The 15,101-nt window shown below is 42.2% G+C and overlaps 1 long non-coding RNA gene across 1 annotated transcript; it reads left to right on the top strand.

Moving 5' to 3' along the window:
* Positions 1 to 10,908: 10,908 nt before the first annotated feature.
* On the top strand, positions 10,909 to 13,018 carry LOC124668395. The gene is made up of 3 exons (XR_006991675.1): positions 10,909 to 11,712; positions 12,588 to 12,752; positions 12,841 to 13,018. It is a non-coding gene; the product is annotated as an uncharacterized LOC124668395 (long non-coding RNA).
* Positions 13,019 to 15,101: the final 2,083 nt, after the last annotated feature.

The raw sequence follows: 15,101 nt of genomic DNA, 5'->3' as shown, positions 1-15,101 counted from the left end.
TGTATGCTGTAGCAATGAAACCCGAATCGTCACCTTCCTTATTCTGTTTAGGGACCCATACCTTTTTGGTAGTAGAATTAAATTGTGTCCTAGAGCCTTGGACATTCTTAATTCTCCAGATTTGTTTCTTCGGTCTGCGAAAAAATTCCTTAAAACCCTGAAAACCATGCTTCTGTTGTCGACGTGGAGAAGATTGTTGGGCCGCTGTCGTGCACTGGGGGAACTTGTGGCCCAAACGCTACTAATGTAGACAAACCCCTGGGCAGTTGGGCTGGAGGTGATCTTTTATCCCACAGCCAAAACATCTGCTGATGAATTCAAAAGAAATTTCCTTGGGCGGGATAAGAGGCAAATTTAGCATTTCCATGATTTCCTCCTCGCTATAACCAGCCTGCCGTTGATCTTCCAAGAGGTCAAGGGTTTGAATAGGTAGCCGAGCACATAAAATCCGGGCACAATTAGAGCCAATAAAAGTCTTCTTAATACATAAATTATTTTCCTTGTATACAACAATTTGAATAGGAAAACTTCCAAAACTGATCATGTTCGAAGAAGAAAATATAGGATCTGATGAACTTGGTGATGCAGAAGAATTAGGCCTAGCCTCATTATGCTTAAAATCAAACTTTGCAAGTTTCTTAGCAGATGAGTATGGGTCACGTGCTGCACTAGAAGCTAGTACATGCAATGAAGGTTTGAAACGAGTGGGACTACATTGTGCCACCTCCAAATTATGAGAATTTGAAGACCAAGAGGATTCCCCATTGTTGAAATGAATACCAGAGGTGTCTCCCCTATACAGAGAGAAATGGCAAACAAAATTCGGCCACACACGATCTTTCAAACCATAGATGAAGTGTCCAACCTTGTTTTAGAAGACTGAAAATATGAAACGCCGATCACTTAATTTGAAAACCCTTAGGCTGGAGCAAAAACCTCCAATGTAGCATTGCAATGCTAGACCAACCAATTCTTCATTCAAGGGGAAGGAAGCCGAAGAAAAGGAGACAACCAAGAAGAATTCTGTAGCCAAAGGAGAGGGAGAGAAATGGGCAGGACACCCAAAACATCGACACACCTGATCGTCCACCGCCTGGCCGGGTGAGAAATCCCAATGGAGAAGGGCATCCATGGTCTAGAGGTGGAGATCGCCATGGCTAGGTGGAGGTGGGAGGAGGGAGGTGGAGATCGCCATGACTAAACATAATTGTGGTGTGTTAGTACCTCCTATGAATGCTCAAAGTGACAGCGTGGGGTGTTCATTAGTACTTGGGAATACATCTTCAAGGTTTGCTTTTGCATCCCTATGCGATGAATTAGTGTTCGTTATCCAACCGGAGAGTAGTTCAGAATAGCATAGTGGAGTGCTTATATTTATATTCCTTTATGATAACATTGTTGAGAGTGTCCACTAGTGAAAATATGATCCCTAGGCCTTGTTTCCAAACATCGAATCGCCATTTATTTACTATTTTACTGCATATTTACTTGCTGCTATATTTATTTCAGATTGTTATTATCACTCATATTCATCCATATCACTTGTATTTTACCATCTCTTCGCCGAACTAGTGCACCTATACATATGACAAGTGTATTGGGTGTGTTGGGGACACAAGAGACTTCTTGTATCTTAATTGCAGGGTCGCTTGAGAGGGATATCTTTGACCTCTACCTCCCGAGTTCGATAAACCTTGGGTGATCCACTTAAGGGAAACTTGTTGCTGTTCTACAAACCTTTGCACTTGGAGGCCCAACACTGTCTAGAAGAATAGAAGCGTGCGTAGACATCAGAGATCCCTCCGGCGGTGATCCCGGCGGAGTTCCCCCTCCAATCTTCTCTACAACAACTTCCGTTTTGGTGTTTCCGTCTTTGGGGTCATATATATAGTCGGTTTTAGGGCAAAATACGTCGGTTCGCAAAAGAATATGGGCAAACGGGCGATCGACGACTGAAAGAGCACTGGTGGCGCCACCAGACTTCTTAGCCGCGCCACCTGGTCTCTTTTGTCCCCCGGGCCTCTCCAGATGACCTTCCGTGGCCCATGTTGTTCCTCCTGATGAAAAAGTGATGCTCCAAAAATTTCAGATCAATTTTACTCGTATAGGTCACTGCAAGTGAAAAATACGCGAAACAGGGATTTCTTGTTCTGTAGGGTTATAAACCAAATAAAGGCATCATTGGTAAATCCTCATAAATCAATGTAAAACATGGTATTATCATCATATATGTTGCAAATATGTGGTAGTTCAATATGATAAAGGACAAAGTTCATGTATGCATTTTACATGCATCAGTGACACAACGACACCCCCAGGAGGGTCACGACACCCACATGCATCGTCACCGCTGGCGCCGAAGTGCTAGGATTTCGCCCAAACAATCTCCATACCATACCTTGGAACCACGGACCACCCGCTACCAACAAATATGACCTCCATTACGCGTTCTGGATGCCGCCACTGGCGAAGCACTACCAACATCAGGATTCCCCGTTGCCCTCTCTTCACCATCCATATGGTAAAATAAATTAGCCACCATGTAACACCCCAAATTTTGGACATCCTGAAAAACTTCCCAAAACAAAACCATTTCCCTCATTTGAAAAAAAAATTCCATTTTGTTTTCCTATGCTTCTTTAATTCTCAACCTTCAAAAGATTGAGAATGTTGGAATTGGTTTTCTGTGCATCTTGAAACTATGACATGAGGTGATCCACTCAATATTTTTACACCCTAAAATATTTTAATATGATTTTATTTTATCTATTTAAAGAAAAAGTCTAAACCCTAGCTTATCAAAGCAACCCTACTTTGTATGCCTCCAAAAAATTAGGGAGTGATCCCTAGTACCTATAGACACCAAATATTGAAAAATATCCCATGGTCACTTTTGACCAACTTCAAAATTCTGAAGCATCATGTTTCTAGCAGCCCAACAACACATACACACTATATATATATATGCCCAGTTTCTGGATTTATTAACGTATAGCCAGCTGAGAGGCCTTTGGTTTAAACTCGTTGCTCCATGTGAATTGGAAAAAGATCAGGCAACACATCCTGGTAGGCTGGGACTAAACATCCAAGTCTGCAATCCTTTCATCGGATTACAGGTTATACCTCTGCATGCTCTTGCCAAGCGTCATCCTACCATGCTCTTCAAGATTGATCTCATCATCGTCACTGAGGTAATAGCAATAAGGGTCATAGTTGTCTTCAGAGTCTGTTGTAGTATCCTTTTTGTTCAAGTTTCTGAAGTACTCAGACATCCCACACGTCGAGCAAAAACTAATCCTGCTGCCTACCTCGAAGTCTTCACCATCGTCTTCGAAGTTACGGAGACGTATTATCTTTCTCTTGATCCTTGCACACTTGGTGCGCATGGCTTCATCCATGACGATGTTGCCGCAGCTGCGCAAGTCAAGGAGCTCCAAGTCGGGACAGTTGTCGATGATCGCAGCCAGTCCTTCATTGGTGAGTGTATTCATGAAAAGCTGCAAAGAACGTAGCTTGTGCATGCCTGCAATTGCCAATGCTTCTACGTTATTGTCTGGGCGAGCAATGTCGTATCGGTAATAGCCCCAGCTGCTGGTGCTGCGGTATATTGCGTGTCTGAAGTGCTTCATCCCTGGGCATACTTCGGCAACAAGCTCAAATACCCGAGGGTCCTTTATACCGTGGCAATTTCTAAGCTCAAGCTCTTCAAGCAGAGGAAATTTCCGTATAGCCTCGACAAACCCTTCATTGGTGACTTTATAGAAGAACTCGAGGCGAAGGCTTCGAAGAGATGGCGCCCTGCATATATAGGTTGCAATCAATATTAGTAAGCAACAGTCCACATCCCATTAAAAAAGAATCCTCAAGCAACCTTTCAAATTTTAGAACAAAATGTTTCTGGGTGTTCTTTTTTACCAATTGACCTAATAGTTTCTAATGATCTATTTTTTCTCAAACTATTATTCCTCTGGTCAGGTTAGTACTACCCCGTTCCATAAAAGAAGACCTAGAAATTTTGTCACAAGTCAAACCATGTAAAGTTCGACTAAGTTCATGGAAAAACTATTAAATATCATACTACATGGATATAATATGAAAATATTTCAATAATGTTTCTCATGACATTGATTTAAAATTGTACTGTAGTTGTAGAGATTGATAGTCATTTTGAAAAGTTCAGCCAAACTTTGCATTATTTGACTTTCAGCAAAAGTTATACGTCCTTGTTCTACAGAATGCAGGGAGTAGTAGTTTCTAGCTTTTCATCTCCTCAGTATTGCTTGAATATATATGACACTGGTTCTCAAAGGAGATCATGTCACATCTTTCGTAAAAAAGAGCATATATTTTGATCGTACCTAAACCCATACCATTGGTTGTCATCTATAATATCTAAATAGGAGCAAAGTTGATATCTCTCAACATGCAAGCATACCACATCACCAAGCCTCTAATTGGTCCACCACATCTGTTATGTACTATATAACTTTTCCCAAGTTCCCTATCAGTTAATTTTCCCCCATCAAGATCTCAACCTGTGCGACACTCTTCACCCTTTATTTTCTCCACTCATGTTATGCATTACATTAATTCATGGATGAGTATGCCCATTCCCATGCCACAGTACCACATTGTCAATGGAAGTTCAAACAGTTCCTCCCATCGATTTCAAAGAGTGGACAATTAATAGCCCCGTCCATTCCTATACCCCATGTTCCTTTATAATCACAGGTCGCCTGGTTCTCCTCGATCTCCATTATCTGATTTTCCACCATCGTTGCAGTCTTGCAGCACCAAGACATACTTCCACTTCGTTTTCTCCCTCCTTCATTTTCTTGACAGATTCCCGTTCCCCTCCCCATGAGGCATAGGACTTCTACTCTACCATGCTACTTCACTTGGCTATGTTCTACAACATCAGCGCCGAGCCACTCCCACCGTGCGCTGCTATGTCCCTCTTCTAGCAGTTGTGAGTATCCCTCTACGAGGACCACCAAACATCTGCCTTGCAGCCTCTGTCTACAGTCTGATATTGTGAATCCACTGATCTCTTATTGGGGGAAAGGAGAAGAAGCCAATGGGTTCATTTCTTAAATCCAATTAGTCCCTACCAATTTCCGATGTTCGTTGCTCAATCTATGGATTTTAAGTGCTGATATGTTATCCTTTTTAGCTTGATATGTTCTCACAAGCAAAACCTTTCCGGGTACGATTGGCTTTGCTACTGATATTATATTGGAGGTGAAGGCATGAAGCTAGATAAAAAAAATTGTAGGATCAAATAATGGACGAGATATGTTTTTGGCTATTTGTCTTGGTTGCCATTTGTAGATACCTCAATTTGAGATGCAGAACTTTATGTCAACCTTAACATTCTGTCAGCTATATATAACATTTCCTTATGTGCACTGACGTACAATTTAGAGTTGAAATATTGTAAATATCTAATATGTAACAATTTTGAATTCCTTAGGCTCCATACTTTTTTATATCATTTTACTTGATGTCGATTGCTTCTAAGCAGTGTATTTCTCAAAGTTCATGTCTGGCTCTTGACCAGTTTCTAAGCAGCTGCATGAAGCAGACCAGGCAACTCCGGTTGAGATTATTTCTTTCTACCAAAGGAAAGAATTGGTTTCTGGTATTATTAGTGTCTTCTGATTCATGTGGCGTATAAATGCATAGATTTTTATAACTGATCGATTTTGGTGTTTACATTTATAAATTGATGCCTTCTAAACATTTTTTTCATGTGAGTTATTGCTCAAGCAAATGTTTTGAACACATTGGGCATTGTGAGTTCGTTGTCTACTAATAAGACATGTTAGAACAACGCAAATATTGTACAATAATTATCAGATGTTCCACATATTGTGAAGGTTGGGCAGAACTAAAATATAATAATTTCACTCTTCAAAATGATATGTCATTACTGTAGTTTAAATAAAATATATTTGAAGTAGTGCTTAATTTTCCGCAGCAACGTGCGGGGCATCCTCTAGTATATAGAATCATAGATTGCACTTCATATAAACTCTTGAGCACGACGATATAAGAACTTGGATATTACATCCGTACTAGTACACGTCTATATGAACAAGCTTAAATAAGTAACAATTGAATGGAAAGTTGTAGCGAAACTAATTTTATATTTCCTCTTGGAAATTAATTACTACTGTAAATAAAATGACTTCACGACGCTAGAAAAACTAGCATGCGGTTTCTCAATCGGTGTCCGTTTTCTCTAAGTAAGATAAATTCATGAATTCACATGAATGTTCGTTCTACTGCATGAAAGTATTACGCAAATTGGTTTATATTTTGAAATAAAAACACGGCGTCAATCAAGTTTCTAAAGTAAAGTTTGGGTAATCAATCAATAAATGGAGATCCCAGGTAGTACGTACTGCTGGGCCAGGAAGAGCAGGAAGTCGTCGTCGCCGAACTCATCGGCGGAGAAGGACTCGCACAAGCCCTCGCTGCGTAGCACGGCTTCCCGGGCAAACTCTTCGATGCCGACGACTCGTGGATAAGGCCTCATGTCGATATGGCGCCACAGGGCGGGCTCGTAGCGCGTGAGGCGGCGCCAGGAGCGGCACGCCCCCGCGACCCCGCCGACGAGGAGCTCGACGTGGTCCAGGCGCTGGAGGATGCTCAGGGTCGCGTCGAGCGGCAGGTCCAGCCAGTCCCTCTCCTCCGGCACCGGGGGAGGCGGCGGGTAGTGGTAGGCGAGGAAGACGTCGAGGTGGAGCGAGATGGCGCCCTTGCGGCGTTGCCGTAGGGTTAGAGGAGGCACCGCCACCGGGGGAGGCAGGGAGGGCATCGCGCCCCGCCTAGGTTTTCGAGTGTATCTCGGATCCAAGTGCGGCAGCACTAGGGTGTGCGATTGACACAGACCGAGCGCAGCGATGTGATCTCTTTTTATGGACCAAAATGTAGGTCGGTGGCTTTCTGATTTGATGGGACCGATTCTCCGGCTCTATTCCAAACCGTCATGTACTCTGGTTTCTCTAGTTTCTTGTTGTCCACATGTTCTTTCCGCACAGATGATGTCGGACAAGTTCTCGTTTCGGAGTCCCCATGTCATGGACGTATTGATAGTTGACGCTGCAAAAAAAGAAAAAATCGAGGGTATGCCAAATTGGCGTACCAAATGTTTATAGAAGGAAAGCATAGTCATTTACAAGACACCAAGCAACATTGTGAACAATGTGTCGGTCCACACCACCCAAATACCTAGAGACCTACTCTCGCGGCATCAGTTGCCTCCCTCCTACTCTAGCAAGTTTTCACAGATTGAACTCCTCGGCGATCCTCCTAAGTAGTTCCCTCGTGTTGCATTGCTCAGCCGTGTTTCCGAAAACCCTAGCATTCCGTTGCTTCCACAGACGCCAGGCCGTGAGCAACACCAGCGTGTCAAAGCTCTTCCTATCCTTCTTGCACATCAGACTTCGCGCCGCGTCCCACCATGGCTCCAAAAAAAGTGCAGTTGTGTACAACTGAATTTAAGTTCTAGATTATTTTTCCAGTTTGTTACTCAAATCCCCCTTTTTCCTAATTACATTTCCAAGCATACTATGTTCCTTTCCCATTGTTCACCTTTTCTTAATTGCTTTGGAAAATTATTTTGGTTCAGTACCATAGTATAATATCACTGAACATTAACTCCATTAAATAATCTTGCTCTATTACTAATTTTGATTGGTGTCATCTATGTTGATTTTCAGATTCTGCATTAACCACCTGTGATGTGGTGTTGAGGGATTCCTTTTCACATTCTTGGTTGCAATTTGCAAGCACAAATTTAACCTACTGAAGATCTATTTCTCCATCCATCTGTGTACATGATTACTTGTCATCTTTTGTTGAACTGAGCTTTTGGGAGAATGGAAGCAGGCCATGTTTATGTGCCGCAAAATGTATTTACTAGATTCCGACATTTTCAAAGGTTTTCTCTGTACCTCGCAAGAAGGGATTTCTTGGTACAGTTCCTAATCCAACACAATAACTTCTCATTTTTATAAGAACTACTAGGCACAACATTGTTAGAGAAGTAAGAATTATTCCTTGATTTTTTGTGTGACTAATATTCCATTACTATAGACCTATAGTGTACTAAGAATTTTAATTATTGTGTTAATCTGACTTAATAACAATATTATATTTGCATCATCTACATATATTGAGTCTTTTCATGCACCTCATTTCCAATTTATGATCTTTGTACTCTGTCCAGAACCTTTCATGCCTTCCAGCTGAATCCCTTCCCTGTCTAGAATTTGGATATAAGTAAAACTTGAAATATACTTCTTTCGATAGTTAATTATTGTTAGTTTTACGTGTGCTAATGACAACTGTTGTTGCTTTCCCAATTGGTACACAGAGGTATTGCCCTTAGATACACGTTATTTTTTTTTTGTCTTTCTTATTTTTGTATGGACTGTTCATACAATTGAATTCCATACAATTGGCTATGAAGTCCTGGAAGAAAACAACAATCTTTAGTACTTAATGGTCACCCAATTTGTTACAGAATGATGTCATTCCTCTACTTCAGTGTGATTTGTTTGTGTAGATATGAACTATTTATTTTGAAACACTAAATCTCATCCCGCATCTAGGCCAGGATTTGAGCAACGATGTGGAAGATGGAGCTCGCCAATAGAACCACTCTCAGCAGTCTCAAGTTGCTAATAAGTCTGTTGGCTGTTGCCGAGTTTTAAAACTCTTTTCTCATATTGTTGTTGGATCTTGGATCTGTTTCTGGTTTTCCTTGGTCAGACTCGTGGGACTTGTAATATTGTGTAATGATGTCCTGTGAAATAATCACACCTCGAGATCAAATCAAATAGAAGTGATACATCTATTTTTGGACTAGTAGAATCTTACATACTTATTAAAGGATATAGTTCAAAAAAATTATGATTGTATCTTCTTGTTGATAGAGATGTGCGTTGCACGTGCCAGCTTACTAGTTGATAAAAGGATGTTGGGTATGCACTATGCATCACCACTAAACCTTTTGAGCTGAAGAAAATGCAGTTGCATGAGAATCTGTTGGGGCCATTAATTAAGAATGAGCATTATATGTTCACGGTGTTAAGCTTCATGCACTAGCCACTTGAACCAAAAGTCCGAACTGAAGGAAAGAGCTAGGCAATCCACATATACACTTCACAACACCCCCACTCGCGTGTGACGGGAGAAGAGAAAGTAAACACGTGAAAGAAGAAGAGCACACCGAAACAGGACATCAGCGGTGGCTAAAGAGGGGGGCAACATCAATTTTTTCTAGGCTTAATTGCGAAAACCAGGATTTGAACTCGAGACCTGGGGCTCTGATACCATGTTAAGCTTCATGCACTAGCCACTTGAACCAAAAGTCCGAACTGATGGAAAGGGCTAGGCAATCCACATATACACTTCACAACACACGGAAGGTTGGCCAACTGACATGTAAAAATCACACTCACATCTGGCTTCTTGATTCATCGTTTTGTTTTCCACTCCACGTCAAATTTCAAAGGTAACAAATTTTGTCGTCTGATCTTAGAACAAAATATTCTGCAATGGTTTCACTTAGTTTTGACTTACAAGATTTAACACTCATGTATGGCTTCTACCATGAGACCTTAAGAATGCCTCTGTTTTGCTTACTTGCAATAAGTGGTATCATTAATATCAGTGCAAAGAAAACTGGAAGCAGATTTGGTGTACATGAGCACTAGTGCTCTCGGTTATCAAAATATTAAAAAAATGTACATCTGTGTTTCAAAAAATTGTCACATTTATTTTATGAATACATACATATATCCTGGATATTCGTGCGAAGATTCAGTAGAAATTGCATTGTATCTTGAGTTACAAGAAAAAAACCAAATTTATGGCTACGTATAGGGGTAGATATATTTATCTTTTTTGTATAGCTCAAAATACAATATATTTTTCTCCAAAATTTCTACCGTACCTTCGAAATGTTTATGTATATGTGGATATTTAATTTTAATTTTTTGGAATCTAAAAAATGATTTTTAAAAATTAGAAACACTGGTGCTGATGTGTCAAATACACTTTTCGAAACTCTATGCATGTCTTAATTTTTTTTAAACAATGATACCGTCATTTGGTTTGTTGTATTTATGAAGTTTGAGTCACATGTCGTACTGTGTAAGGCTGTATTTAAAGAGACCACATGGCCTTCCGTGGTCGACTCTATAAGATAAGTGTTGTGGCCTACCAAAAAGTTCAATTTTTTGCCTAAATAATACGAGAAAGGGTATCCAATCACCCCCTTACTCTTCCTCTTCCGGTACCCTCCTCTCATTGCTCGAGGCGAAGCAATGGAGGATTGGCAGGCGCAACGATAGGGTGAGAGTTGATGCGGTTACTGTGTAGATAAACTCCATTGCGTTCATTTCCCCTTCGTTTTCACTCCTCGCCACCTGAGAAGTGACAAATCCCCACCTTCCAATCTTCCACGCTCGGAGAAGTGAGCTCGGTCAAAAGTACGGACCACGGTACACCGCGGTCCAAGGAGGGGAGCAACCAAGCATTCTGCGCCGCTGCCGACGGGAGGCGAGACGAGAATCTTGGTAGGATTCTTGTCTATTTTATCCGCCTGGTGCCACTCTCTCTTTGCCTGCGTCTTCCACCGCCGCAGTTTCAGCGTCGGCGGCCTGTTCGACGGAATGCCTGAGACGCCCAATATCGAAGAGGACAAGGAAACAGCTGTCGTAACTGACGGCGAGGGCTGCGTCAGCATTCTCCTGGACGCGACCCTTCAGGAAGTGCGGTCTTCGCTTCCGTTGCCGGCCGCCGCCGCGGCCGACGGCGAGGACCGCATCAGCGCGCTCCCGGATGCGATCCTTCACGAAGTGCTATCCTTTCTGTCCTCGCAGGAGGCCGTGCGGACGTGCGTGCTTGCTACCCGCTGGCGGGACGTCTGGAAGTCCGTCCCCGCCCTGCGCATCAATGTAAGCCCCAAAGAGGATTACGACAGCGCAACTGCCCTGGCCAAGTTTGTCAATCACCTGCTGCTCCGCCGTGACCCAGCAGCGGCTCTGCGTCAATGTGAAATCTGCGCCAGATTCGAGAATCTGGACAGGCCCGAGTATGAGGACAGGGATCAGGCTCTCCAATACGTTGAACAGTGGATCCAGTATGCTATATCTTGCAAGGTTCAGAAACTTCGTGTTGACGGCGTCTACGGTTTTAACAACCGTGTGGAGCTTTCCAAGGCGACTCTCATCTCCAAGCACCTGAGGAAATTGTCCCTTGATTCTTTCAAGTTTGAGGGACGCTCTCTAGATCTTTCGAGCTGTGATGCACTAGAGGTGTTAATGCTGGAGGCTTGTGATATCAATCCTGAGAACATATTCCCCAAATCGTTACATCATTTGAGCATCAGTGGTAGTTCATCCTTCTTGGCTCCGGACACCCGCACTTCTATTTCTGCCCCAAGTCTTGTTACCTTGCACTTAACCCGCTTTTGCGGTTGGACTCCTTTGTTTGGGAGCATGCCATTATTGGAAACGGCATATATCAGTTCAGAAGATCCATATCACGATTTTTGTTACAATGGCGATTACTACGGGGATTGTGGTGATCACACATGTAAAGGATGCTATAGTTTATCATGATAGTAGCCAATGTATGATTCTTGATCGTTTGTCAGGCGTAACGAATTTAATGTTGATGAGTGAACCTACAACGGTATGCTTACGCTTCTCCTAACTCATATTGCATGTTGTTCACCATGTTTTTTTTAAAGTTTGGATTCACCAACAATAGAAGCATATTGAAAATATCGCATTTTTGTCACACATTCACACTTCTGAATCACTAAAGTTGGTTTGTCAAAATGGCAGCACATTACATATATGTGTCTTGTGTCGGTAGTTAATGCTTCTGACTTCTGTATAATATTCGAAGGCATAAGATTAATGATAATTAGTGAGCTAGGTTAGCCCCAGCAGCACTTTCGATGGAGTGGCAAAACTGTTTCTGGTTAAACTAGTAAGTTGTAAGCTCCTATCTATGTAACTCCTATTGTATGTTGTTTGCCATGTTCTATAATTTGTATACACACCAATAGAAGCATATTTGAAAAGATTGCAATTTCTGTCACTGACATGCATTTCTGAATTAGTATAGTTGGCCCACGAAAATGTTTTCATGTTATACATATATGTGTTTTTTTGTCGTTAGTTGCTGCTTCTGAGTTTTATAGAATATTCAAAAGCGTAGGATTGGTGAGGCATGTTAGACCCAGCAGCACTTTAGATTGTTTCTGTAGCTCTTAAAGTTAAATACTTGTGCTGTGAGATATATAAGCCGACTGAAAGCTCGTGTTCAAGCCAGTCATATCTTGTTTTTTTGTCTACACTTAGATGGTGGTATAGCTTACCTGTAGATATATTCAGAGTAAATAAAAATCTTGCAAAACCCAGTATGGGCTACAAATATTTGCATCTTCTTTAAACTTAATTATTTGTGGAAAAAGAAAAAACCTGTCGCCGATTCATGCCAATTTTGTACTTCTTATGTTAGACCATGAATTGTTCTTTGATCCCCTTGGCTTTCTCCAGTTTATTTTCAGAAAGGATTTCAAATGGCGTCCTATGTTTAGCAACCTAAAAACGTTGTTGCTCAGTGAGTGGTGCGTTGTTCCTGACTTCAGTGGACTAATTTACTTTCTCCAGCACTCACCAATTATGGAGAAGCTTACCCTTCAGATTCTGTACTCCATTATGGTATGGATTTCTAGCTATGTTGTTTTTGTCTTGTTGGAGTTACCATGTCATGTTGATACATTGCAGTAAAATATTTTGCTTGCTACAGGGAGATGTTGAAATTGATGAAAGCTATAGACCAGCGAAACATTTCATGGCATCGAAGCATCTCAAGGTAGTAAAAATCAGATGCATAAAGGAAGACAAACTGATTCGCCATATTTTAAAGATCCTCTGTACACATGGAGTACCTCGTGAAAAAATTGACATCGAAGTGAACCCGTATTTTGCATGTAAGTAACAATTGAACTCTTCACCTGTTATATTATTATATATTTGTAGTCGTATCTACAAATTTTAGCATGCGAAAAAATATCACATTAACTTGACAGACTAAAGGCTAAAATAATACGTTTTTTAGACATTCCAACATTATGTGAAACTAAGCAAGGACAAAAAAGTTATCTATTCGACCATTCCATTGCAACAACCCAACATATTTATAAAATAAATAGAAAGTTGCCCAAGCAACATTGCATACATATATTTTCTCATCATTTCTGGACACTTTTTGTTGCTAATGCCAGCACGCATCATGCATTACTTTTTATTTGAGGAATCAACACGGGGTGATCACCCACTAGAACTCATTTTTTCATTAATATAGGAAAACAAACAGCACAACACATTCTCAAAAAAAAAACAGCACAACATGTCACCGGGACTAACCTGGGGGCTGGGGCTGGGGGCGGCATACCACCACTGATATTACACGAGGGGCTAGGGAGACGACCAGAGTGACTAGCTGACAGTCTGACACTAGTGCACCATGCTGCCGTAGAATCGGTGTCTACACGTGAGGGGTCCGAACAGCCCAGAGACGCAGGAGACTGTTTAGCAGGGCGAGAATCCGGCTCGTGGAAACATAGATCCGCATCAAACACCATGTTGTTACGGGATTTCCAGAACCCAGATTGACCACATAGGAGCCAATGTCACGGTGTTACGCGCCTTCAAGTGCACAGGGGTAGGCTCGTCGCCAGGCTTGCGAGAAGAGTGGGGACGTCAGCATCAAGTGGGAGATGAAGCTGAGTGCAGTTCTGCCTCAGTTGCGTCCTTCCATTTAGGCCAAGCTGAGCGCTTTAGGCACTCTTTCATAGATTTTGGCTTTGGATCCAGTTGTAGGGTTTTAGCAATTTTTTAGGAGAAATATGTGTCGACAACTATTGTATGATTCTCCCGAATCGATATAGTTTCTGGAATTTCATTGATTTCTTGAGACGCCATGTTATTTCCCATAACAATGGAGTCTGGTTGTTTCGATGTCCAACATTAGAATTTGTCCACATGTATGCTGCTTTCTTGATGTTGAACATCTGTTTGGTGTATATCAACTTCAGGTTGATTTGCATTTACTGCTGTAGATTTTGATTTTCTTTGTTTCCATGGTCGTTTTGGAGAAGCTTTTCCCTTGTGACCAGATTTCTTCCCCTTTTATTTGCAATTGGGAGTTGGGTAGTTCTATTTGCATGACTTTTACAGTACCTTTTACTGGTCATGAAGTGGGAGTGGTATGAATTGAATCTACGGAAGGAAATTAGCAGGCCCATAGAGCAATAATTTTTGGTTTTTGTTTGGTCCGACTACTTCTCGGCCGACATCCGCGTACGGCCTATCATCCCCATCCCGGCACTAGTGCATCCCCGCGAGATGATGGGTGCCCAGCTAGACGTCAGTCCCGCCGAGCGCCTGCCTCCGGAGTCCGACGCGAAATCTTTTCGTAAGGAGCCCTGGACCGGTTCTTTCGGATTGGAGCCGTCTCCGGGGAATCGGCGGCGCGACGGCGGGCCGCCACACCGGCACCGAATGGAGAGGGAGAGCGGGAGCAGCTGGAGCACGACGGCCACGAGTTCTCGATCATCTTTTGCGTGAGTGATGAATCGTAGGGAGAGCGGGAGCAGCTGGAGCATGGCGGCCAAGAGTTCTCTTGTTTAATCGAACGGAATTTAGATGGATCGATCCTCGCAACTCCCAAGTCTTTGAAACTACTAGTTGTCTAGCAACCACTACCTCTTCCATCACATAACCATGCCATACATGTGGATCAGTGGATGTGGTGCTGCACGATTTGTTCTAGCTAGCTAGCTAAAATTTTCTCCGACCTCCCTCGGTGAGTGGAGCTGAGCTGAGGTGAGATCGACGTCGAAGCGGCCATTTGTGCGTCTGGGCAAACGAAGAAGTGTTAGGATTTTTCTCGAGAGGCATTATGGAGGAATAACGAGTTAGGTCTATTGGGCCAGGCCTATCTACGGGGTTTTGCTGGTGCAGTGCCAATTTTGGCACACGTATGAAACATACTACTCCCGTTTT

Source organism: Lolium rigidum, chromosome 6, assembly GCF_022539505.1.
Source record: "Lolium rigidum isolate FL_2022 chromosome 6, APGP_CSIRO_Lrig_0.1, whole genome shotgun sequence".
NCBI classification, from domain to species: Eukaryota; Viridiplantae; Streptophyta; class Magnoliopsida; order Poales; family Poaceae; genus Lolium; species Lolium rigidum.
Note: the sequence above shows the minus strand (reverse complement) of the source record. Positions and strands in the feature narration are given on the sequence as shown.